Source organism: Chrysemys picta, chromosome 2, assembly GCF_011386835.1.
Source record: "Chrysemys picta bellii isolate R12L10 chromosome 2, ASM1138683v2, whole genome shotgun sequence".
Lineage (NCBI taxonomy): Eukaryota > Metazoa > Chordata > Testudines > Emydidae > Chrysemys > Chrysemys picta.
The window spans coordinates 229,212,399-229,237,442 of record NC_088792.1 but is presented as its reverse complement, the minus strand read 5'-3'; the positions used below and the strand labels follow the sequence as shown (position 1 = coordinate 229,237,442).

The 25,044-nt window shown below is 40.5% G+C and overlaps 1 long non-coding RNA gene across 1 annotated transcript; it reads right to left on the bottom strand.

Moving 5' to 3' along the window:
* Positions 1-14,295: 14,295 nt before the first annotated feature.
* On the bottom strand, positions 14,296-24,277 carry LOC103306478 (uncharacterized). Its single transcript, XR_509463.4, has 3 exons — positions 24,033-24,277; positions 19,361-19,728; positions 14,296-15,358 (listed from the first exon to the last, which is right to left on the bottom strand). It is a non-coding gene; the product is annotated as an uncharacterized LOC103306478 (long non-coding RNA).
* Between the last annotated feature and the right edge of the window lie 767 nt (positions 24,278-25,044).

Below are 25,044 nucleotides of genomic sequence, written 5' to 3'. Positions count from 1 at the left end.
GCAGTTCTCACCTCAGAACTATTGTTTCAGGCTCTCTCCAAACTCCAACAGATGTTTCTGCATTAGTGACAATTGCTTCATGTTTTGAAGTTTGTTTCTTTGCAATCTAAACCATATATACTTTCTGTTAAAGTTCTATACGACCTTTGTTTTAAAACAAAAGCAGAGACTCTGGAGAACAACTGAGCAATCTGTTTGCACAGCCCAAGCTCTGGGAAACACTGCCTGAGAGTGCAGGTAGATATTCTGCTGCTGTTCTGGGAGCTGATATCTCTCTTACTAGTCAAAAAGAACAGGAGTACTCGTGGGCCACGAAAGCTTATGCTCAAATAAATTTGTTAGTCTCTAAGGTGCCACAAGTACTCCTGTTCTTTTTGATGATATAGAGTAACACGGCTGCTACACTGAAACCTCTTACTAGTCATTAGTTCTATGAAAGTATTGCTTCCAACATGATATTTCTGGGAATGACGTTCTGAGACACTGGGTAAAAGAGAGATCATGATCATTCATTTATTTAAACACATTTGTTTTGCATAGGCCTGATCCAGTGCAGTCGTGCATGTAAATCAATAGCAATGTTACTTGGGATAAGTGCATATTGAACCTTGATGGCAAATATACCTGTACCTCGATATAACGCTGTCCTCGGGAGCCAAAAAATCTTACCACGTTATAGGTGAAACCACGTTCTATTGAACTTGCTTTGATCCACCAGAGTGCGCTGCCGCCCCCCCCCTCCCGGAGCACTGCTTTACCGCGTTCTATCCAAATTTGTGTTATATCGGGTCGCGTTATATCGAGGTAGAGGTGTACTGTAAGTGTCCAACTATGAGCTAAGTGGTCATCTAACACTTGGCTCTAAGATTTCCCCCTTTTATATAAAAATATACACACAATGGCTATGTTAAAAGAACATTATTTAGGTTGCAAAGTCAAGTACTGGAAACTTGGGAAATGCTAGATTAATGGTTGCCAGTGCAACTTTAATTCCCCTGTCCCCCAGTGTATCTAGCCTGGGTACTGAATGAGATAGGGCTCCTGTGGAAAAAGTGATATGTGATCAGGTAATAGATTATATTAATATGCACATGCACACGGGGCCAAATTAAGCTGCACTGGCAACTGTCAGGTTGGCATTCAAATGCCTGACTTTTTCAACCCAGACAATGTTATTTTAATTTAGTAGGTTTTGTGTGGAATGTCCTGGTAATTTTTTAAAGGAAAATGTGAAAACAAAGTCTACTATGTGAAACTGTAACAACTCCCTTTGATTTCAGGGGGACTACATGTGTGCTTAAACAGGAGCACTTTTGCAGGATTGGGGCCTAAAAATTTGATTATTTTTATAAATGTTTATTTTGGCCAATGACACAATATTTTTATCATCAACATTAAATAAAATGTTCTGCTGCCTAAAGATTACAAGATAGCTTAGTAAGCCCAGAAAGGAGCACATAATTCTAAATAAACAGATTCTAAATATGTTATAATGTCTTACACCTGTACTGGCTGATCTCTCATTGAACTGGGTAATCTAAAAGTGATGGTAACCAATTATTAGGAAACATAGGAAAATGCAAAATGTTTTTGAAATGCTGTGTTTTTTTCTTTTAGAGGGCATGACTTACAAGTGAACACTCTTAGTCTCTGGGAAATACAAGCATCTTCCACAAGAAACACTTTTAAAAAAGTCTTTTGATCTCAAAAGCTGACATCTAGCCACACATTTAGGGCCAGATTCTGCCATCCATACTAAAACTGTGTAGTATGTTATACTCTGTGAGTAGTTCCATTGACTATTCAGGAAGTAGAGAGACATTCAACATGAGTCAAGGTGGGAGAATGATACTGGTTAATTTCAGGAGCACCTCTTTTTAAATGAATATATTCCAATGTGATTTAAACAATAAATTATTATTAAGCTTAATCTTAATAATCTTTTATAAAGAATTTCAGGAACATCTTATAGTGCATGCCAGATGTGTCAATTGGCTGGCTAATTTAACACACTTGTATAATTGAAATGTAATAGCTTTCTGCTAACTCACCATACTGTTTATGGTTATGAATGACAAAATTTTTATTTTCTTAAGTATGTGCATAATCTGAAATACCCACTCCCAGCCTCAGAAAATAAGCAGTTCCACAAATGAATGTGTTTTAATTATCTGAAACACATACATCAACATCCTGCTTTATTTATTTTATTTAAACCAGGAAGATGATTTGATTCCTCTGGAGATACTGTATGTATTGCAAATACAAGTTTCAAAAAATAAGATCAAGAAAATTGGTTTGCGTCCTCCTGTCAAGTGATTGGCATCTGGAGACTAGATCATCATAACAGTCCTTGAAGCTACCTGAGCAAGACCAAAAGTTTTGAAACCTGCACTAGAAGATGCAGAGACCATGCAACCATTAGGTTTGAGATGGGGGCCCAGGGCAATGTGGAGGAACTGGGAATCACCTGAGGTCCATGGATTTAGTTTTCCAACTTTCTTGCCTCTTCTGAAAGTAGTTGTGGGTACAAATACTGCCATCATGTTGGAACAATAAGGTTGCAACTGTGAATGTGGGAACTTGGAGTTTCCTGTCCCTTATATGGGATTTTTCTGCATAGAGGCCAAATTGAAAATCTAAGTCTAAATTAGACAACAGGACCTTGAACTTTAGCATACGAGTTCTGGCAGAATTTAAAACTCAGCTCCTTTTGGTTTCCTTTGGGATGACCAGTTGAGACTGGAGATATTGTTGACTTCTTGTGCATCTCTCATCCAAACTGGCAAACTGATTCTTCTTTTTAGAACAGGTGCCACAAATAGCAGGTGATCATTTAAAGCTTATATTGTAATGCATATGCACAAGGAGCAGGGTTAAGGTTGCACAGGCGCTTTAACTCTCATTTCCTGATTTTTGTTTTGTGTCCTTTTGTAGGTAACTTCCTCTAATTTCAAAAAAGAAAAATGAAGAAACAGAAATGTGCCCAGGCACTGCTATATGCTAGACAGAAGTAGAATGCTCTGCACTGAACAATTTGAATGATCAGTGAAGCAGGAGCTCTATCCTCATCAAACATGCAGCTTTCTGTGTTATCCTGGATTTTATTCTGGTATGTTGCTTTACAGAGAACCAATTACAAAAATCATATGTTCTCAGTTCTAGAAAGATTTCAGTTTTCTGCTCAGTGAATGGGCATCATTCTTAAAATCATAGAATCATAGGACTGGAAGGGACCTCGAGAGGTCATCTAGTCGAGTCCTCTGGACTCATGGCAGGACTAAGTATTATCTAGACCATTCCTGACAAGTGTTTGATTAACCTGCTCTTAAAAATCTCCAGTGCTGGAGATTCCACAACCTTTATTGCAGTGCTTAACCACCCTGACAGTTAGGAACATTTTCCTAATGTCCAGTCTAAACCTCCCTTGCTGCAATTTAAGCCCATTGCTTCTTGTTCTATCCTCAGAGGTTAAGAAGAACAATTTTTCTCCCTCCTCCTTCCATAAGAGAATGAAATGCTGCCTTACTATGTATGGAGGTAGTTGGTTGTTTAAGGGGACACCATTTATTTAAAATTTTTAATGATTTTCAAAATATGAATTAAAAGTGCAGTGTCTGCCCCAACTCTCCTGCCAATTTTGGGGGGTTTTATGATCAACTCTGCAAATAGTTTTCTATCTCTCTCTTTTTTTTCTCTATTCCAGTATGAACTCTCCTCCCTCACCACCAACACCCCCGCCCCTCCAAAAAAAACCCACAACTGGGAAAATGGTGAAACTGACTCTAATGTACAACAAAAATAAAGAGTAAAAAAAGAGGGAATGTATTTTACTTTGTTTGTTTTGTTTGTTTATTTATTTATTTGCAATCTCTTTCAGTCCTGGTAGCAAGAGTGGGAGGTTAAAAAAACAAACAAACCCTTCAGACTTCTATTTTTAAGATGATCAGATGTCCTTTTAATCTCAAGTAAAGCAGCTTGCACGTGTTAGGAGCTTCATCCAGAACTACATGTACACATGGCTGTACACTCACAAGTGCATGTTTGGGTCTGTAATTAACAGCTAGAAGCTGTTTGGGCTTTTATTTTATTTTATTTGGGGGTGGGGGGTTAGAGGAGAGAACCAGTGCGTATTGCAAGAGAACCTTATTCTCCATTCTCATGCACTTTACAACATTGTAATTCCACCGACTCATTTATGCAAGAGTGTATGTTCTCTACTGTGATGCCTATAGAAAACTGAACAAGAGTTAGGCAGCTGGTGGGCTGGGACCACTGTTTATCATGCTAACCAGTAGTTGTTCCTTTGCTTCCTTGTGCTTCTTATGCCCATTGTATCCACCTGTTGTGCCTCATCTTATATCTAAGCTCTTTTTGGCAGGGACCATTTCCTTGTTCTATATTTGTACAGTACCTAGAAGAATGGGGCACTGGCCCCTAGGTACTGTCACAATACCAATAATAATGTGTAAGGGTGAGGAATCAGCCAGGCCCATAGTCTTTCACAAGGGTCATTTTTCTCTTTTGAGGAGAAAATATGATGTATAGTGATTCAGTTTCATGGCACTAATAGACTGCTATAGAGAGTCATATAATGAACTGTATTGTTCAATATGTCAAAATGATTTTATTTAATAAAATTAAATCCCATTATACAAAAATATATAGACAAGACCCAATTAAAGCAGAGGCACTACAGGCCCATGCCTAAGGCCTTTGCTTCTGAAGTCGCATGATATAACAATCTCTGCTATTTTTTAATGAAAGTTTCTAGCCCTCACACTTGTGAAGAAGAGTTCAAAAGTGTGACCTGAGTGTAATCAACACAGTGGTGTCTGCCTGAGCCTAAGGCCAGCATGGAACAAAAGCTCGGAGAGGTGTGAATTGCCCATGCATCAAAATGGTAATGTTAACGCCAAGACACTCTGCTCCCTGAGGCCCCTTTTAAGGGTTTCCCAGGTTATTAGAGTGGAGCAAAAGGTGGGGAAGTGCTGCTTTCTCCATCTCTCTGGGACAGAAAAGGAGCTCCCTGCTGCCACCACCACTCTGATTGGGGCACAGATCCACAGCCTGGCAGTGGGCCACGGGTGGCCCTGTGCTGGGTGATGAGCATTGGGCCCTGGATTGCCTTAATCTGGCACTGCATACAGGACTGAATTCTGCCCCCAATTACACCCATGCAATTCCATGGAACTCAGTGGGGTTCAATGGATGTAAATAAGAACAGAATTTGGTTGTCTCTGTAACAATAGCTACAGGTTATAATTTGCTTTAAATGATGATGTTGCTGAATCCTCTGTTAGGAATATATGACTGATGCTTTATAGAACAGGCTTTAATACATGCTTAATGTAGTTCCCTATAAACTGTGTTATTAGTGAATGTACAATAACAGTAATTCACTTATTAATTAAGATAACACATTTACAAATTGAACCTTAAATGCACAGTGTCAACTGTGAATCAGTGTATGTACGTCTGCCTTTTCCATTGCTGGGTAGTCCAGCATGTTCTACTGGCCAGAGTAAGAAGTATCCGGTACTATAGCAACAGCTGTCTTCATTCAAGTGTAATTCTGTCTCGTTTACTAGCATGTTTAATAGAGAAAGTGCTGTAAAACTGCTTGTGCCGCCAGTGACATTGACTGATCTACTTTTGCAGGCATCATTGATAACTAAATGCAGTTCCTCAGGACATGTGAATTTGCTAAACGTTACCTTAGTGACTCCGGAAATAATAATAGAAGCGACGGCAAAGGTAGCTGCAACAATACAATAACCAGAGATAGTAACAGCATGTTTCCCTAGTTCAATTTTGATGTTGCAGAGGGACTCAGATTGCAGAGGTCCCAATTCCCATTCACTTTCTTGTGAATGCATTTCACTTTTCTCTTTAGAGAGCTCTGTCTGAGACTAGCGGGAGAACACGGGGGACTGGGTAACAATGACAATACTTAGTATTTTATGTCTAAGTGCTGTACAACACTGGCCCACTCTCCAAAGCCCATAGAACTTCCAATCAAGTCTTGATTATACTTGTCCTCGAAGCCAAGTAAGAGCCTTTAACCCAGCTAGTCATTTGCTGCCAGGAAATCCCTAACCTGCAGATCATTATTGCTATTATAAACCACAAACATACAGTCATTACCTTTCTGTGCAGCAAGCAGAGCTGGTCAAATTTGTGGTTTGTGAATAAAGTACCCAATGACTTTAGGCCTTCTTTTTCTGACCATGAATCATTTGTGAACCCATCCTTATTTCTGTGAATGTACACGGCAAATACATGCAAACTACTAACCGTTTTCAGCTGATGGGTTCATTTTGACTCTTTGTGGCGCATGACTGGTCATGTGGCCACAGTGTCTCAACTGGGCTGAGGAGAGTGTATAAAACAATTCAGGTTGAGGGCAGGGAGCAAAGCTGTTCTTTGTACTCTTCCTTCAATTCTAGACAGGCTTTGTGCTGGGCCAATAGCTCTGAGTGTAACTTACAGCAATTTGAAGGCTGCTGTACATGTCAGCTGCCAACAACCCTAAGAGATTGATGCAGCCATTGGAGATGAGCAGGACATCTGACAGCACCAGCTGTGGCCCCTTCTCTCTTCCAGTTACCCCTTCAAGTGGCATCTGAGAGCAGTTGTATAGGAAATGCTACACTGGCGCTATACCAGTGAAAGATCTCCTGCTCTAGAGTGATCCTCCCTTGGCTGGATCCACAGTGCAGTGTGGATGAATTGGACTGAGGATTTTGGTCCATAATGTTTGTACTGTTCTCTAATGTGACTTTAAAACTTTTTACACAGGAGACTTGGAAGTGGCGAATAGTATTTAATGAATACTTTTCCTTCTCACAAGAATATACTTGCTCGATTGCGACTCCTGGAATGGAGAACAGCATTCCCCAACATTTGTGTGAACAAAAACTCATTCATCACAGCATATACAGAGGGCCACAAATATGCCTGGATCCAGCAGCTATTCAGAAGTCAAATAAATGTTTGTGAAACAGTTTTTGTGGTATTTGACCAGCTGTAGTGGTAAGTTAGAAATTGAAGTGTGTGTTGCCATGGATACGATATTCTGCTTATGAGAGGAGGCCAAGATTATCAAAAGTAACTAGTTATTTTGGGTGTTCGATGTGAGATACTTTAAAAATGGATCTGGTTTTCTGAAAATCATGCCCCTTAAAGGCATCTCAAACTGAGTACCCAAAAACTCTAGTCACATTTGGAAGTCCTGCTCCTAGTATTTTCTTAGCAGTAAGCCCAACACACAAAACAATAGGAAAGCAGAAGTTCATTTTGAGCACTCCATCAAATATCATTATTATTATTGATAAATATTGCCTTAAAGTCTTAGGCCCTATTCAAGAAAGTATTTGTAAGCACATGTTTAAATGCTTTCCTGGGCAGGGATGTTTTCCAGAACAGGGGCTTTAGCATAGTAACTGGGTTACAATTAAAGGAAAACAAAAGGAACTGTGGGAATCAATATACCAGACTTCAGTAGATCAAATAATGGAGGGGTCAGATCAGGACTGAAAGTTTTGTGAAAACTGGCCGGGGGAGAGAGGAGACCTATATTTTGGCAGCATGTTCTTTGAAAAATCCAATATGTTATTTTGTTTCGGGAACCTATGGTTTTAGTAGCTGTATTACACTGTTATGTCTCCTATTATATAAAACAGAAATAAATATATTAAGTCAAGACACAATACAACGGACTGATAAAATTAAAAAGTATGAACTGGCATGAAAAGTTGCTTATGTAGTACATTTTTCCAGCACTGTGGTTGACACAACTTTCTAGCTTTCTTCCCATTCTGAACCATTTTAAGCTACACTAATAATGCCATAAAAGTGAAAAGCAGCAGGCTAACCAATTTTTTCCTGCAACCATCTGAGAACTATAGCAGATTGCATGGTAATAAGCACTAAATAAAAATATAATTTTAAATAGGCTGCTGCAAAGTTGAGTGTCTTTCCCATTGAGTATTTCCCAATTACAACCCTCCTGGTCCCTGGAGTACTTCTTAGAAGCTCTTTAGCAGCCCTGATCCCTACAGAGCTCCGAAGAGCATTCTTGCTCTTGCAGAATTTAGAAAATATGCAGCTTTAGATAATTGACTATAATCAGGTTATGTCAATGAAGCAGCTTCTACTGTATGAAGCTGTTGCTATATATATATATATATAGTGGCATCCCATGGGTAATGGAAAGTTTTTCACAAAATCATAGGTATTGGAAACTGAAAAGGCCTATTATGTTTGCTAGTTCATCTGCCCTGCCATAGTACTCCACATGGGTTCTTTGGAATTAACCAAAACCTAAGTGGACAATAATGCAGCTTTTGTAATCCGCCACAATAGCGATTTTTCAAGTCCTGACCTTCTGTATCAAAAGCACAGTTAAAGAAGGAACTTTAGCTGGCAGCAGAGTAGGCTGCGGGAGTAGTCCTCAGCCTCTAGTGGGTGACACAACACACTTGGTGTGTAATTCACACACGCTCCTGCTAGAGCAAGCTGATCTCAAGCATCTGAGGTCAGTAGGCATTCAAACCCAAGCACAGGCCACAGCCACAGGTCATCAGCTGCGATTAGCTTTTGTGCGGAGCAGCCACTAGAAGGAACAAATATTGTAGACTCGTCGAGTCAGCCCTCTACCTAGCAAATCTGCATGATTTTGTGTGAAACGACTAACTAGTGGTCGAGGCCTGAGACCATACGTTTGGCTGATGGGTCCTTCTTGCAGTGGCTGAGAAGAATTGTGTAAGTTTTATCTTGCAAGCCCTCCCGATAGCTGTCATGATACAGGATACTGCTCTGGAATCAGGACTGCCCCATTTCTTTTGTGTCTGAATGTGGCAGGCCTGAGACCCTCATGTTGAGATAATTTGGTGGGGCTCTTGTTCCTTTTCTAGTGTTCTGATCTTTTAAGGATTTTCATACATAAAATACTGGGTGATGGTCTTCTCATGGTCCTTTTAAATACTAAGTGTTCAGCACATTAGAGTGTGAGAGGTTTTTAACCAAAGCAAGGTAATTCATCTTTTCTTACTACTTTTGGTTGTCTTCTTATATTTCTTTTGCTCACCAGGTTTCTTTGCATCGTTTTAAATATTTACTGTTTGGGAAATTTATTGAACTGAAGAGCTCAGACATTTTTGGTCCATTTATTGGGCCTTCTACAGGTAGATATGATACCCATTATTAGACTAGGAAAAAATAATTAAGGAATCTCTTTTATTCACCTTAAGCAGTGCTCAGAATGCTTGGTTTTTCAGACAGCCCAGGGACAGTAACCTATTCCTATGGTATATACCATGAAATAGACCTAAGTTTGATTTCCAATCCAGATGTCTTCAGGTTAACAGGGCTGAATTGTGCAGCCAACACACTTAGCCTATAGGTAGAAAGAATATTTCATGCCATTTTGCTTTTTAACTGACCAGTGTTGATTGGTGTCTGCGGGAGGCCCTATTCTGTCCTCCTCAGACAGAAATACTGTGGCTGTAAGTGGAAAGAATTTCTGGAATTCATAAAATATTAGGCATATATATACTCCACAGGATCCAAACTTTGGGATACGAGAGATACTCAAGGGAAACAAATATTTGATTTCTGAAGAAAGTGTGAAAGCAAGAGAGGATTTTATAAGGTACAATTTTGCATTATAATAATTTAGTGTGTGTGTGTGTGTAACATACATGTTAGTTTAATATTTAGGACACTTAATCTTTTAGTGCAAATTTGACAAACTCAGGAAAGCTAACTTTCCACTTTTGTTATATAGGTTGTTTTGGAGGAAGTGTTAGAGAAACTTTGTAGCAAGTTATAGCTTTATAACCTTCCCTCGTCATCAATTCATCAGCCCATCATAACTTTTTTTCTCTTCAGTGTATCCATAATTTATGTGCCTCTAATCAGTAACCAGTCCCTTAATATCTCATCTCACTCCTCTGCTCAAAACTATCATTCTTCATTGTCAGGTTTGTAGTCCATAAATTTAAAAAGTGACTCCTGGCCCCAGTGAAGTCGAAGAGTTTTTCCATTGACTTTAATGGAGCCAGCATTTCACCCATCCTCTTCCTTTTTTGGTCTGCAACCCTGTTTGCTTTCATCTCTGAAATATCTAACACTATCTCAGTGATGCCACTGAAGTTGTCCATGTCTTCATCTTCTGTGATCTTGACTACTGTAATTCCCTTCATCATGGTCTCCATAAGTTTCAACTCTCCTGATTTCAATATTTCATTTGAGTAGCAGCTGGTCTGTTATGCAGAAATGGAAGCAAGAATTTGTTTTCCTCATCCTGTGAAACCTCCCCTGGATTCTTGTTTATTTCATACTTCAGGATGAAATCTCAATCCAAGCATTCAAGACTTTTTACCTCCCCACAACCTTTCTGACCTCATCTCTTCACATTCACCATCCCATCCACATGTCTCAAATACCAAACTTCTTTCTACATTCTATTTAAAGCAGAATAAATATTTTACAATAATTTATTCTGACAAATGTATGAGTGGATCATAATGTCCTCAAATGTGTTCACTGGATGTTTTAATTTTCTGGATTGATCAGGAACAGTTCTTTATATATATTCATCATTCATTCACATGAGCTGCATTGGTTTCTTACCAGATGGAATTATTTCATCTCTCTGATTAGACAAGTGCTCAAGCATTTCCGGCATGAACGGTTACATGTCAAGACATTTTGTGTGTGGTTTTTTTTTATGAATTTCTGCCCAGAGAACTTTGAATTTTTGATTTTCAGCAAACATTACAACTCAATTGCACAAATGTCAGCAGAAGGCCAACATAAGTGATGAGAATATGACTGAAACAAATGTATTTAAAAATTCAATAAAATAGTCACATCTTTTTTGCAGCTGTATTCCTCTCTATGCTGAGTATTCTTCTCTCTTGCAGTCCTTCCCTTCTCTTCCACCCAAACATCTGAAATAGTTGGTTGATTTCTCTTCATCTAATTCATTCACTTTGTATATTGTCTCACTCCCCCTTTCTTTTCACTGGGCCATAATTTCTAGTTCTCACTAATATATCTCATTTCAGAACTAATCTCTTTCTCTGGCACATGATTTCTTTCCTTCTAATAAAACAATCAAATTCTGCTCTCCCAAACTCCCAACATGCTAGCATTTTCCTTGCACCTTGGGAAGTACAGCCCTTCATCTCTGCTCTTTCACATCCATAATATGAGCTACATCATATAATGTACATTACATGAGCATGTATTCTACTGGGCCTTTGGCATTGCCTGTATAACTAAGGGTGTAAACAAAGTTTAAAAGTTTCTAGATTCCTCTGTTTACAGTTATAATATTCCAAAATGTTCTCATCTTCAGGTGCAGTTGTCCATGATTGGCCTCTCCCCAAAGTTTGAGGAAAAGTAACTTGGGGTAAACTTGGGTTAGACATAATTTCCATTGATGATTAATACCTTGGTTGAAAAAAAAATTGGTGATGGTATAACAAACCTGAGTGACATGCAATTTTCAAATAATCAGGCAGTGGTGTTTAGGATTCATATATATTGTGGTACATGTGTGTTTATGTGTGTGTGTGTGTGTGTGTATGTATATATATATATATATATATATATATATATATATATATATATATATATATATATATATATATATAAATGTGTGTGTGAGAGAGAATGCAAGAGAGAGAAAGGGATCACTATTGATGCACCTGGAATTTTTGTGGACCTACAAAAACTGTTAGTCTACAGACTTACATTTAAACATGAATGTACTGAATATGCATGTGACGCTATTGTAGTTAGTGTGTAGTTAGCTAAATGTAAGTGATGAAGTGTTCTCTTGTTAGTTCAAAGAATTTACGAGCAGACTACATTTGTATTTTCTATCCATGTTTCACCAAAAAATGCTGATTCGTTGAAACTGAAACGGATCCTGAAACAGGGTGAGTTTCAGCAAATCTCCTGAGTAGAGAAATTATTGGGGAAAAAAGGTTTGAAATTGTCAATGTCCCACTTTGACATTTTTGAACTGGAATGTTCTTTGTTTTTTCAAGTCAAGATGACTTTTTGATTTGAAATTGTAGTAAATGTATACCAAAAAAGGTGGGAAAATGAAGTGTGGGGGGGGGAAGCAAAATCAAACCAAAACATTTCAAAATGATCAAAAGAAAACTTTGTGAATGACTTGAAATGAAAATGTTTGGATTTTCAGTTTAAAAAAAATTGAGATTTTGACTTTTTGTCTTTATCTGGGATGGAAAAATCTTATGCTATCTTGCCAGTTTTTACAGGATGGGAAAACCATTTCTTGTCCAGCTCTGTTTTCCATGAATTTGGTCACAACCTTAACGTTGCATTAATGTTCTCTTTTGTTTGTATTCATTATTGTGTGGGGGTACATTGAATTGGCTGTACTTGGCTATAGAGTGGTCTGTATATAATGAGAATGTAGGTCTCAATCCTAGCAACTCTTTTACATGTGAATAACTTTATGCCTGTGAACTGCCCCATTCAACAAAATGGGAGTAGGCACATGCATAAGTGTTTTGGGGATATGTCAGTCATGAGTGAGGAAAGCACCATACTCTGGACAACACTTAATCACATGCTTAAATTGAAATCAGTTGGATTTAAGCATGTGCTTAATTTGCAGCATGTACTTAAGTGCTTTCCTGAATCAGAATCTAAGACAGGGGGATATACTATCTATTACTGTTATGAACTGCTTTGTTTTTAATATTACTTTTTTGTCTCTATGTCATGTGCAGGTGTCTGTTTTGCATATTCAAACCCAGGTAGTTAGATGTACAGTTACCAAATTGCATTTCTAAATCTGGTCTTTTACATGCCTTAACTGCAGAGGGCTGTGTGCACAAACAGATGCAGCTGCATGTTTGGGGACCAGTTAAAAACTGTTTAGATTTTATGCTGAGAACACTAAGACTAACATTTCCTTCCTGTAACCCAATAGATCTAGGTTTCAGGTTCCTGGGCAACTTTTCCGGGATATGGAAATATTTCTGATCTGCAGCCTTTGCATTTCTTAGTTTAAGTGTAGTCGAATATCTAATATTTAACGTCAGCTCAAAATGCAGACAATAGGGCAGGGAGACCTATATAAAGCTATTCATTTTGTATTTTGTCTTTTAAACTCAGACTATTTGCTCTGATGATATATGGGATATTGTATACAACAAAGGGTGGGGAAACTTTGAATCTTTTAAAATGGTTACATTTTTTAAATTCTCTTTTTAAATACTGAGGACCAAATCTTGATACTTTTACTTGCTTTTCACCTAATTTGTACAAATTCCCATAGAATTCAAGAGGCATCTGCCTGAGGAAGGACTGAGGATGAACTCCTGACCCTGTGAAGTCAATAAGAGTGTTGCTATCTATTGCAACAGGGCCAGGATTTCACCCAGTATATCTGAGTATCTTAAGTCTCACTTAAGTAAACATGGTAAAAATGTAAAGGATACACTTTTAACTGTGTTCACTATATATGCTCCCCTCAATTTACACTCACAGCTCCCACTGAAGTTAAAGGCAGTTGTATGGACTGAATGCAGAAGGAGTATATGACCCAAAGAAACCAACCTACTGCACAAAATTCTTTAAGTTTTAAGGGGGAAAACACACTTTGCGGGTGAGAACTATTTTGTAGTGACCTGTACATTCTTTGAAAATGGCTTGATTGACTCTCTTGCACTCTGAGTGCTTTTAATAGTGTAATTAATTATAGAACTTAGAAGGGTTCAAAACATCCCTTCATATTAATGTGTTGTTATAGGTTTGGTGAACTCTGGATATTATCCTGAGGAGGGTTATACATTTGGAGAACAGCGCAAAAAGCTCTTTCACTGAAGTGTTCTGTACTGTGATGTACACTAACAATAGTAAAATGTGTCATTATCAAAGGCAGAAAAGACCTACATATTCTAATTATTTTCTCTGTTAAAATAACTGCAAAGTAATTTTCATAGAAGTTTCAGTTGTAATTGCTGAGGGAGAAATGCTCTAGCACAAACCTTTGCATACAATTTTTTCTTTTCTGTTTCCAAATTTATCTGCTGCATTCCCTAGAGATTGATGGAAATTTACAATAGGTTTACCAATTTATGAATAATATAGTTAATTTGATATTTTCTAGTGCAAAAAACTTGTAAAAGTATAATTGCTAGGGACTGCTTTAACATTGTTAAATTAGATATTAAGTATTTTCATGTAAAACCTTAGTTTACATTAAAGTGAGTATCATTTAAGCATTGCATACTGACACAATTTAATACATCAAATTTTATTTCTGGAGGATTTATTATAAACTAGTCCCTCAAATCAGTGTGAACAATAAATGAACTTCATTACATCAGTACTGATATAATTACTACATTGTATTCTTTTATTTGAAAATGATTCAAGTGTATTTATGGTCCTATTATAATTTAGTAAGTCAAAACATTCAAGTAATACAGCTGTACATATATATCAATTTATATAGAACATTTGAAGAAGTGTAACTATAAAACAAGCTTCTCCTTCCCCCTATTTCCAACTGTGCTGCTTTTTAAAAAGGAATCGTGTCAGATATTTAATTTGTGAAAGAATACATTGCTGTAGCACAACTGTACTATCTTCTAACTTTACCTCTCAATAGTTTAAGATAGACTTAATTTCTTTTAGATCCAAATTTACAACCTGGTATTATATCACTATTTATGGCAGTAAATTGACATCAGCAGAGCTCGATAATGCAATTGAAGCAATGAAGTTTGTGTATGTGTAGCAGGGATTGGGACATGAATCTTATGTCATTCCTTTGCTAGTTCTTGTTGGACCCCTCTTTTATTTTGGGTCGTTGTCTGACTGTAAAAGCCATTGTCACACACTAGTCTTTGGTAGGTTGAAAGTTATGCTTTATTCCCCTTTTCTTCCACCCTTTGAAATCTGAGGATCCTATTCGTGAGGATTTCAGGATAGGATTAAATAAATTCAACAGGGCAAATTCTGTGGTAGAGTTTTCTTTGGTCTTCCCGCCACTTACCTGTGTCATTTCAGGTGTCCTACGCCACATTTAAAATGTCAACACTGGAACTCTCTCCTGAGTTGTCTAACTGGGCAATATTTTGCCTTCCGTCTGTTTTTACTTTGTTCAGCTCCCAGGCTTTAATCTCAGTCCCATGCTCCTGAGTGTCTCTGGAGGGCTTGGTACTGGTCTGCAAACCAAACGTTCTAGAATTTAGAACTCCGCAACACCTTTTCTCCCTGAAGTCGCCATCTCGCTTTGTGACCTCAAGACAATAGAGGGAAATCCTCGGGTTCCAAGCGGCGGGTTTATCTCTCAGTCCTTTAAATTGCAAAGTATTTAAGATTATTCTAAGTATTACGTTACTATGTAATGCTTAGTTTCGGATTCTTTTCCTAGATGTCTTTGAACACATTTGTAAATCGATGTTCTTCCTCTTTTGGCCAATAGAGGGTGCCATGACCTAGTTAACTAACCTACGCAGTGTACCGAATTGGTTTAAGTTTTCTGCTCTGGGTAGCTAGAGTGAAATAAGAAAATATACGCCTGCATACGTTTTCCCGATGGTGCAGCCTTGCTTCAACTCAAACAAAATAGGAGTGGTTCACTGGGCATGACTGTTCTCCAAGAAGCTTTAACTTTAACCAAATAAACACAAATCTAAATGCTTCTGACTGCAGAGGGGGCTCCAAAACAAATCTCTCTGCTCGCCTCCCACAGGGAAGCCTTCATTGAGTTGGGAAAGGACATTATGCTGCACTGAGAGCAGAACTTTTGACTCCGTTTTTGAAAGAGGAAGGAAGGTGGTAAATAGTAAACTCTGAGATTATTTTCAAACAAGAGAATTTATCAGTATTCTGAAGGATTCAGAAATATCATCAGACTTGGAATTATTCAGCCTTTAATAGAACATTTCTTTATGAGCTCATGGTTCCTCTAGATCATAGCATACTGTCCAGTTGCAATCACTATATTATTACCGTTTAGAAAATATCAGGATTCCTCTTGTCCAATTAATGAGTCGGTTAAAATACTTCCCCATTTTTATTTGACATTTCATGTATATACCCTATTTGGTATTACACAGTATACATTTAATAGTATATATGACTTACTTAATTCATATGCGAAAGAGAGGCGGGTTTCACCACTGGGGTAATCTAGCATTTGAAATCCTTAAACCAATGAATTTAATGTTTCAGAGCTACGCTTTTATATTGCTTAGTTAACTTATAAATTTAGAATCTATTCCTGAACAGAGTTAGAACTTGCTTTAGATTTTAATGTATTAAACAAAATAGTATATGTTCTCAGATATACATATACAATGATGCGTAGGTCTGGATGGTTATTTTATTGTTCCAAGAATTACATTTTTCTTAAATACTGGAAAGCTGTTTACAACGAATTGTAAACATAAATCATGCAGTCTCAAAGCATTAACAGTTCGGGCTTTTAAAAAGGAAAAAGTGGGCACGAAATTAAAACTTCCATTTGTTCAATCAGCTCCCAGGAAAGGGTCTGCACCTGTCAGTTTTGACTCATCTGTGTCAGAAAGCCCAAAAAGAGTTCAACTGTGAAAAGCTTCGGAGAGGGCAAAGGCAGGGAGGTCATTGTTCTCTGTTGTGGTGAATGTAATGGGTCCGAGCTGAAGTCTTCACTCAGGCAAAACTCCCACTGCAACCAGTGGTTTCTTTCGCATGAGTGAGGACTTGCGGAATCAGGGGTCCACTTCTAACATGCTTGTTCTGCTTCTAAAAGCATAGAACAGCTCATGGTGCCTATGTTTGTTATATTTACACCTAAATGCCGGGAGGTGGCTGTGTTGGCCTATTGAATTATTTAAATATATTAGGCTAAACTTGGGGGGCGTAATATGCCAAAGTTAACCGGCTTCTACCACGGACAGCAGCCGGTTTCTGTTCCCACTGAAGTTCATGGGAATTTATTCATTGACTTCAACTGCGCCAGGACCGAGGCCCCAATGACCAGAATAGCGGGAAAAGGTAGTTTTCACCTCATCTGCAAAAGAGATCAGGGTTTGGGGAGTGTCCTGATCTCCTTAGCAAATGACTAAATGTGCTGTGAAAAGTTATCACCCGCCTCTATTGCTATTAGCAGCAGCATGTGCTTGCACCCTCGGTACCCTGCCATGCTAATGTTCAGACAGTCAGTGTGTGGGAGGTAATCCGCTTTCCTGCCCCTATATATTAATCTAGATTAAGTAGCAGTGTGTCCTATAAATACCTGAGCCTTCATTAGCTGCAGTTATTTTGCAGACCCTATATCGCTTATTTTAATGTTCCTTTCTCCCGCAGTGGCATATTTTAAAGGCATGCACTTTCTCAGCGGCAGGCATCCTCTGTCAAACGCCAAGAATCAATAGATTCTGGCGCTGTAACGTTGCATTTTGTAGACAGACGCATTCTGAGTTCTATTATCCGCTTGACAATCAATATGGTGCCTGATACCTGTTATTTTGGGGGAAGCGGTTAGAGGGCTTTAGATTAATGTCAGAATGGGTAATACAATAATCCCGCTTTACAAAATTCTGTTGCTAAACGTTAGGTATGGGAGAGTCACACCCTCTTTTTCACTGGTGCCTTTCAGGTACAGCCCGGATCCTGTGTGAATGAAATATACTTGTGTCCGCAATTGTAAAACGATTCAAGGGTGGGAGGAGGAAAATAAAGTAGCCCTGATCAAATCGACTGTTTTTCTGGTCAGAGTATCCAGTACTGGTCTGGATCGCAAAGCGCGAGCTGGTACAGCCCGGCTCCCGCTATCGAATGTATTTTCCTGATGCGAATTAGTTAGCGTCAGAGTGAACCGGAGTCTTGCAGTTCCGAGCAGGAGAATAAAGCGCAAGAACTGCCTTCAGGACCATGGACAGCGGACGGGCTCCGGCGGCTGCCGATGGGACCTGAGCAGAGTCTGTCTCCCGCCTTTGTTCCTCTGCAGGCTTAGGCCTGGCTAAACAAAGACATTCAGCAAGAGTTACATTCTGAGCCCTGGCTTCTCCCCCTAGCTCCAGCACTCCCATGTCTAACTACCCTACTCTCACGCGTAGGACATTTTAAGACCTCCACCCAAAGCATCTCAACAGAAGTCAGATTCTCTGTCCTTTCAAGCTTCCCTGTCTGTGAAACCTTCTCCTCCAGGCCCTCTGACGTTTAGAATTGCTTGGCTTCTTTAATTTCTTCAGTATCATGTTAGTTGGACTGCAAGTCCAATCAGGTAGCCTAGAATGTCAAGAAGCCTCACAAAGGGGACAAAATAACAATCGGGCATTCCTAGTTTAATGCTCCTGGCCGGTTGGCAGGAAGCTGCATAATAAACGATCCTGGCAAGAGGATGACAATACATAATGTGTCTCTTTAATTGACTTTACACTGTTTAGCCCAGAGAAGCAAAAGAGTAACCTACTTCTCCTGCTAAAGCACTGCTGCTGTATTGCCTATAATAAACCAGCAAGTCCACAGAGCCTTCTCCGGACAACTGCCCCTTGCAAAAGCTTTACCCAGTGGCAGCGTTCGCCAAAGGACTTAGCCATTCGAGCTGTGCATTCCTATTCAGTCTAGATTTTCTTAGGTGAGTGACTGTGGACTTTTATTTCTTGTCTCGCCTGTTTTTATTTTACTGTTGTGTTTGGGTTGGTTTGTGCTATGGTCAGATCTTCAATGCTGGCTTCAGGCTCCGCTCTTGGCATTCACCGCGTGCCTTAATTGTATGACATTAAATCAAGGTCCGCTGTGAACACGGAGAGTCAGAGCCTCGCATCTTTCACTCCGGAAACAAAATAGCAACTGATCTTTGCAAGGAAGGTAGATCCCTCCTCCCCCACCCGCTCGTCCTCCAGGCCTGTGCTGAAGGTTAGTCATGTCCGAGTTGTCTTCCTAGCCCATCTGTTATTTCCAAGGGCCAGGGGTCTGTGAAGTGTGCGTGCCGCTTCCTAAGCTGCTGCTCTAATTTGGCAAGCCTTTTTCTCTTCGCTTGAAATAGAGAATCTGGTTTTGCTCTAATTTTGATTTCTCAAATTTATTTTTTTAAGGCTAGCAAAGGTAGAGTTTGCGCCCCTCCCCCCACCACACACGCTGGCTTTGGCACTCTGTGCATCGGAGACAGGCCCAGCATCTCCAGCTCCTCTCCGCTAGGAAGGTTTTCGGAAGGGGAGCGCTGAAAAATGAAAGGGCAGGAGGTGTCATCTTTCTTTGTAAAGCGGAGAAAATTAACCCGATCGCACTTGCCCGTTCCCGGGAGGCTACGGACAGCCCATCTGGCCTGCCTAGAGTTACTGTGCAGGAAGGAAGGAAAACAACCTACGCTTTTACTGCCCTTTTAACGGGCATCAAATCCAGACTGATTCGGACGGCATCCCTGAGCCAAGGAGGGTTGCTGTGCAAAGCGTTTTACCCAGTCTGAATGCGATCAGTGCCTTAAAACTGGGCAAGTTGATCGTTACCGGTGGCCTCTGAAGTTTAGCTTCAGTGGGAGAGATAAGAGAGAGAGAGAGAGAGAGAAGGCACACTGGGCTATTTCTTTAGTCGAGCACGGCTCCATTCTGGCAACGGAAATGGGTGGGTCCAGGAGTTTGGTTTCCCAAGGATTTCAGTTGCACACCAGCTTCTGTGCGTACGGGACGTAGGGACGCTGCTCCTGCCCTGACCATCATAGATCCGGAGTGTGATCTCCTAGAAAACAGACAAAGCACGAGAATTAGAAAGGCGGGGGGGGGGGGGGGAATCGCGCTCCAGCCCGCCCGCAAAGCACTGGCTAATGTATGCAAATGACAAAGGAGGAGAGGGGAGGCTGATCAGGAGAAGTGTGTGTGTGTGTGTGGGGGGGGGGGGGGATACACTGAATAGGGAGAGAGAAACGGAGAAATCGAGTTTCCTGAGCTGCCCCTTCAGCCAGGCAGAAGAGCTAGTGAAGGACGGGAGTTTTCCCCGGAGCCCAGAGCCGGGGCCAGGAGAAGGATGGGGGAGCAGCCCCGCATTTGAGTTTCTATGTAAGCAAAGCGAATTTTCCAGTCGACGACACCGTTCGAGCCAGAGAGGATCTTTCCAGAGCTCGCAAACCTCAGCCACAAACGGGCATCCAAAAAAAAAAAGGCAACAAAAGGTTCCCTCCTCGATCCCCCTAGTTTAGGTGCATTCAGAATACACGAGCCGAGCGCGAAATCCGTCCGGAAAATCCGAGCACTCCCCCATAACAACCCCTCTACCCCTCTCCCCCCCACACACACAAAAATGAAAAACCAGCTAAACAAAAAGAAAGGTTCAAACCTGCGGAGAGCTCAAGCTTTTCCCCTAGCAGCGCCGGAGCCCGCAGAGAACGCGAGGTGAGGGTCCTCTTCGGTGCTGGGTGCTTTTTGGGGGTGGGGGTGGCGCGGTCTGGTCTTTCCCCCTCGCTTGCTGATCCCGAATTAGGGATTAATGGCTCTCCAGCCAAACAAATAAGGCATCTGCCTTCAGTACAAGAGGATTACACGGGGCTGCTGACGTCACCAGCCAGGCAGATGTTGGCTCCCAAAGTCCTGATCATCTCTCCGTGTCCTTGAAACCAGAGCGAACCCGGCAGGATCTCAGCCCTGAGCTGCTCAGCCCGGGGCCGTCAAGGGCGAGAGAATCTCACCCGAGCCCCACAAACCAGCTCTCTCGCCAGCAAACTCTCCCACTTCGGAGGGGGAGGTGAAAGGTCTAGCCCAGCGCAGCTCCCCCAGCCTCAGTATCGCCTTAATCTGCACATTGACAGCAGCAAAGTGGCTCCTAATCCCAGCCTCACCCCATTCAACCCTTCCCCGGGAAATAGCTGAATTCAGTGAGATCCCCTTCACCGCGGCACCGCTTTGGGGCTTCTAGCGTCATTCGCTGTGGTTTGACAACAGGATCCGCTAGCTCACTACAGCCCATGCGTTAACCACCGTTTCACCGCAGACTGCAACCTAGTTCTGATCCAGTCAGTCTCCTAAAACTCTCTGTATTCCGAACAGCCACCCCTTACCCGTATCCTCCAGCGGACTGATTCATCAGACCGAAACAGACGCTGTCCTGAATAACAGTGATCTGAAATTCAGACTCACAAATGAAACCAGTATGGCCTTAACCTATATCCTTTGAAACATTCAGGGTTTGAGCAAACCTAAGCAGGTTATATAAAACACCACCTCTTCATATTACCAGGAGAAACTTTTTTTTAATGGTTAGATCTATCCATGTCATCCAGAGATCCTATTCAGAGAAACTGGAAGTAGGATATTTATAGATGGCTATCTTTTTGTGTATCGAGTAACTCTGTTTAGATATTAAAAGCAAAGCAACAACCCAAATTCCAAAGAATCTAGATGCGCTCAAGGCCTCACCCAAATGGATGCTTGTTTAAAACAAAATCGAATGTTATAGTTAAATGATTTAGAGGAAAAGTGTATTTATAAATCGTGTAGGTCGAGGTAAGGCCTCTACATCCATAATTCGCCATTCCTAAACTCGGATGTATTGAAACTCCCGAGTGCGCGTGAGAGCTTTCTGTGCATATTTCTGCATTGACTGGTTTGGGAGGATTTAAAAGGGTTTGAAAAGGCAGCTCAAATAAAGGCATGATCAAAACGAAAAGGAAATTTGCCTTAGAGCTATGGCTGTAGATTTGCTATGGAATAAATTCGATGACTCATCACCCCAGTCTCGCTGCATCAAACAATTGTTTCAATAATTTCGGTATCGCAGTCAGGCAAAATAAATGTTATGATATAATGTAGTGGGGTGAGGAAAGCAGCCCTTCGATATCTAGATTATTTTTTAAGGAGCTGTTTTATAGCTCTGTTCCATATTATCCTTGTCTGTCAAAGTGGCATTTAATTTTTCCAATTGTGGAACCTGGTCACTGATAAAATCAATTTAATTTACACCAATGTCACTCAGCTGATATTAGAATTGAATTGTAGATTTATTTTTGTCTCTGCGTGTAAGAAAAGCACACAGATGCAGAGTGGGTTGATCTTTTTTAATTCCGTAACAGGTAACAACGGTTGAAAGTCTTACAAATACTAATTCAATAGAATAGAAGGCGGATTGCTATGCAGCAAAATTAGAAATGCCACTTCCTTCATCTTTTGTTTTTGAAACCTTTACTGTTACAAGAAATTGAAACCACACGTATTGAGAAAGACAGAGCAGCTGGTTTTCTTATTATTTTCACGTGTGTATTTTGAATATTATCCTGTGGTCGCTTTACTCTATATTTTCTAGCGTGATATTCCTTTCCCATTTTAGTTTAATATCCGTTCGCTGTCCATGGTTTTGATCTGCATGATGGGAGATGAATGCTACATTTAAAAGAATGTAAATCGCTGTGTATTTACACAAACTCAATAATACATTTGAAGTTGTTGTCAAATGGCGAAGTAAACTGCAAGTTTCTCCAGGGCACTTTTAAAATGAAGTCTATTTTTTTTCCAATTCAGAACACTGAACACAGGTGGGGGAATTTGCATTTATTTATAATTTATTGTTTTTAATAGCTGACAGATGTTCGATACTTCAAAATCATAATGAAATGTTGACTATTAAGCACGATACTCTTCAAATCTAGGGCTCTTTAACTATTTCTTTAAACGGATTAACGTGGAAATTAAGAAGTGATTTTCAACTATGATTCAGGGAGCGAACATACATAACCTTAATTGAAGTTATTGGAAAACCACCATTTCTTTATATTTTATAGCGGACATAAAATATGCACGAATCTAAAATATTACTCAGAATCTAAAATACTACTCAGAGACTCGCAATGCAATCGGTATATACAAATCCCTTTCCTGTTTAAAAATAGTTGATTACAACTACAGACTTTTAAAGCTTTAATAAGTTGCAAGAGACATTCAGGACCATTTCATTGCCGGATCACCCTTTTCCCAGTTGAATTTTTCCCGTCTGGGTTATTCAGTGTTCTTGCTTAACCTATAAGGACAATTAAACAACCCTCCCCCCCCCAAGTATAAAACACCGCCAGCGCTTTCTAATTTCTTTTATGCAAAGAAACTCATCTGCAAACGCGCCTGCAATTCCCATTTCAATGCAAGTGGCTTCGGAGCCCTGGGCTACCAATTGCCCCCTCGCTCTCTCAGAAGAAAATAGGTGCAAACTCAAACGCGCGGTACCGGCGGCGGGGTAAAAAGCAGTGCTGCAGCCATTCACACTTCATAGGGTCGGTGGCTTCTTTCAAAGGAGCCTTGAAGTATTTAGGATTTGGGGGGGACCCTTGTACCGGAAGAAAATGGCCTAAACACAATAGGACTCGCCATTTTCTCCTGCCAAAGCACAAAGCAGCTCCGCGGCTTCAGCACCACACAAAGAAAGCATGGACCGGCTGAATTCTCTTACATTTTCCCCCCACGGATTCAAAAGCTTTCCCCTAACCGATCCGGTTTCCCAGGCGCGCTCACATAGAAAAGGCGATTAGGTGGGGGGGGGGGGGAGAACGGGTGTATTGATCTCAGGATAGTGAAATCAAATCCGGCCAACACAAGGGCGTTTGCAAAACGGGAAAGCGATTTTGATCCCGGAATTCCTTCAAGCTGGGTGGACTCAGACCCCCACGATGTGCCGAAGGGGCTAGACTCAGAGCACGACCACGTTGCCTTACAAAAAATTGCACGCGGGCCAGAAAAGACCTTCCAACACAGTTGAAAATAGATCTAGCAAATCCCCCCTAAAACTGCGATGCGACCTGACATTCCACTGTGTTAAGCTACTGCGGCAGCAGCAATGGCCAACATGTGCAGGGTGGTCCGTCCCCAACCGCCCAAAGGAAGCGCAGGGCTTTCCTTTCCTTTCCTTTCCTTTCCTTTCCTTTCCTTTCCACCTTGGGTTCAGGAACGTACAAAGCAGCAGACTCCTAAAAAAAAAAAAAAAAAAAGAAAAAAAAAAAAAAGGAAAAACAAAACAAAAACACCCCTCGCAGCATCGCCCTAAAATTGCAGCAGGAGGTTTGTACTTACAGCCGGCGCTAAAGTGAGTAATCCTCATCCCAGGTAGGGTTTGCTTTGCCTTTAGTACTTGTTTGCTCCTATTCTCCATGGTTCAGAATGGATGAAAATACCGCTCTGCCGGCCGGCAGTAATGGATTTCTTTCATTGTTTAAATGCAGGAAAGAGACACGATGCGGTGTCTCTTCTAATAGTTTCTGCTTGGGATTCAGCAGCTCTCTCAGCTCAGTAAAGCAAGACTCTGTGTGTGTCTCCCCCTCCTCCCCCTCCCCCCACCACTTTTTTTTTTTCAAAAGAGGGCAGGTCGCTCCCTGAATCCCAATGAGTTAAATCAGTCACTTTCCTTCTCATGCATCAGCAGCCTCTTTAACAACCCCAGGGCTGCGGGCACAAAAGAGCATTTAGCTGCCTCCAATTTGTGTAGAAGGCCTGTCCTTAATTTGTTTTTGGAGTATAATTAAATCATGTATTTCGCCCAATATAAAAATACCACGTCCCCAACTTTGGCGATTGAACCACTAATTGTAACCTTTTTAATAAATTCCTGAACTTGAGCTCATACTCGGCGAGCCTGCAAAGACTCCACAATAAATTGACGAGCAGCATTTCTCAGCTAGGAGACCTGCACCCTGCATCCTGGAAAGGTCGGATCTGTACAAGCCACAATCACTTGCCAATGAAGTCTTATATCAACAAAATCTCTCGGAAAGGATTACAAGCCTTTCAAAATAAAGCTTTAATCTTAAATATACCTGGTGGCATATTCAATTGCAATCAACTATCAGAGATGGTTTAAACAACCCCGCACAAACCCAGTGCAATTTGATGTGGATTTCATTTGTTCAGAGACACACACTATGTCATTCGATAAATATTCGTTTTGGTCAGTTTATGACGTTGATTACTTCTACAGCTACATGTATGTTACCGTCTAACTGTTGCTGAGGCTGAGAACGCCAGTGCTGGCAGGTCCTGTCAGAGATAAAATATGCTGAAGAGATTCAGCTGTAGTCCTTGGCTTTGA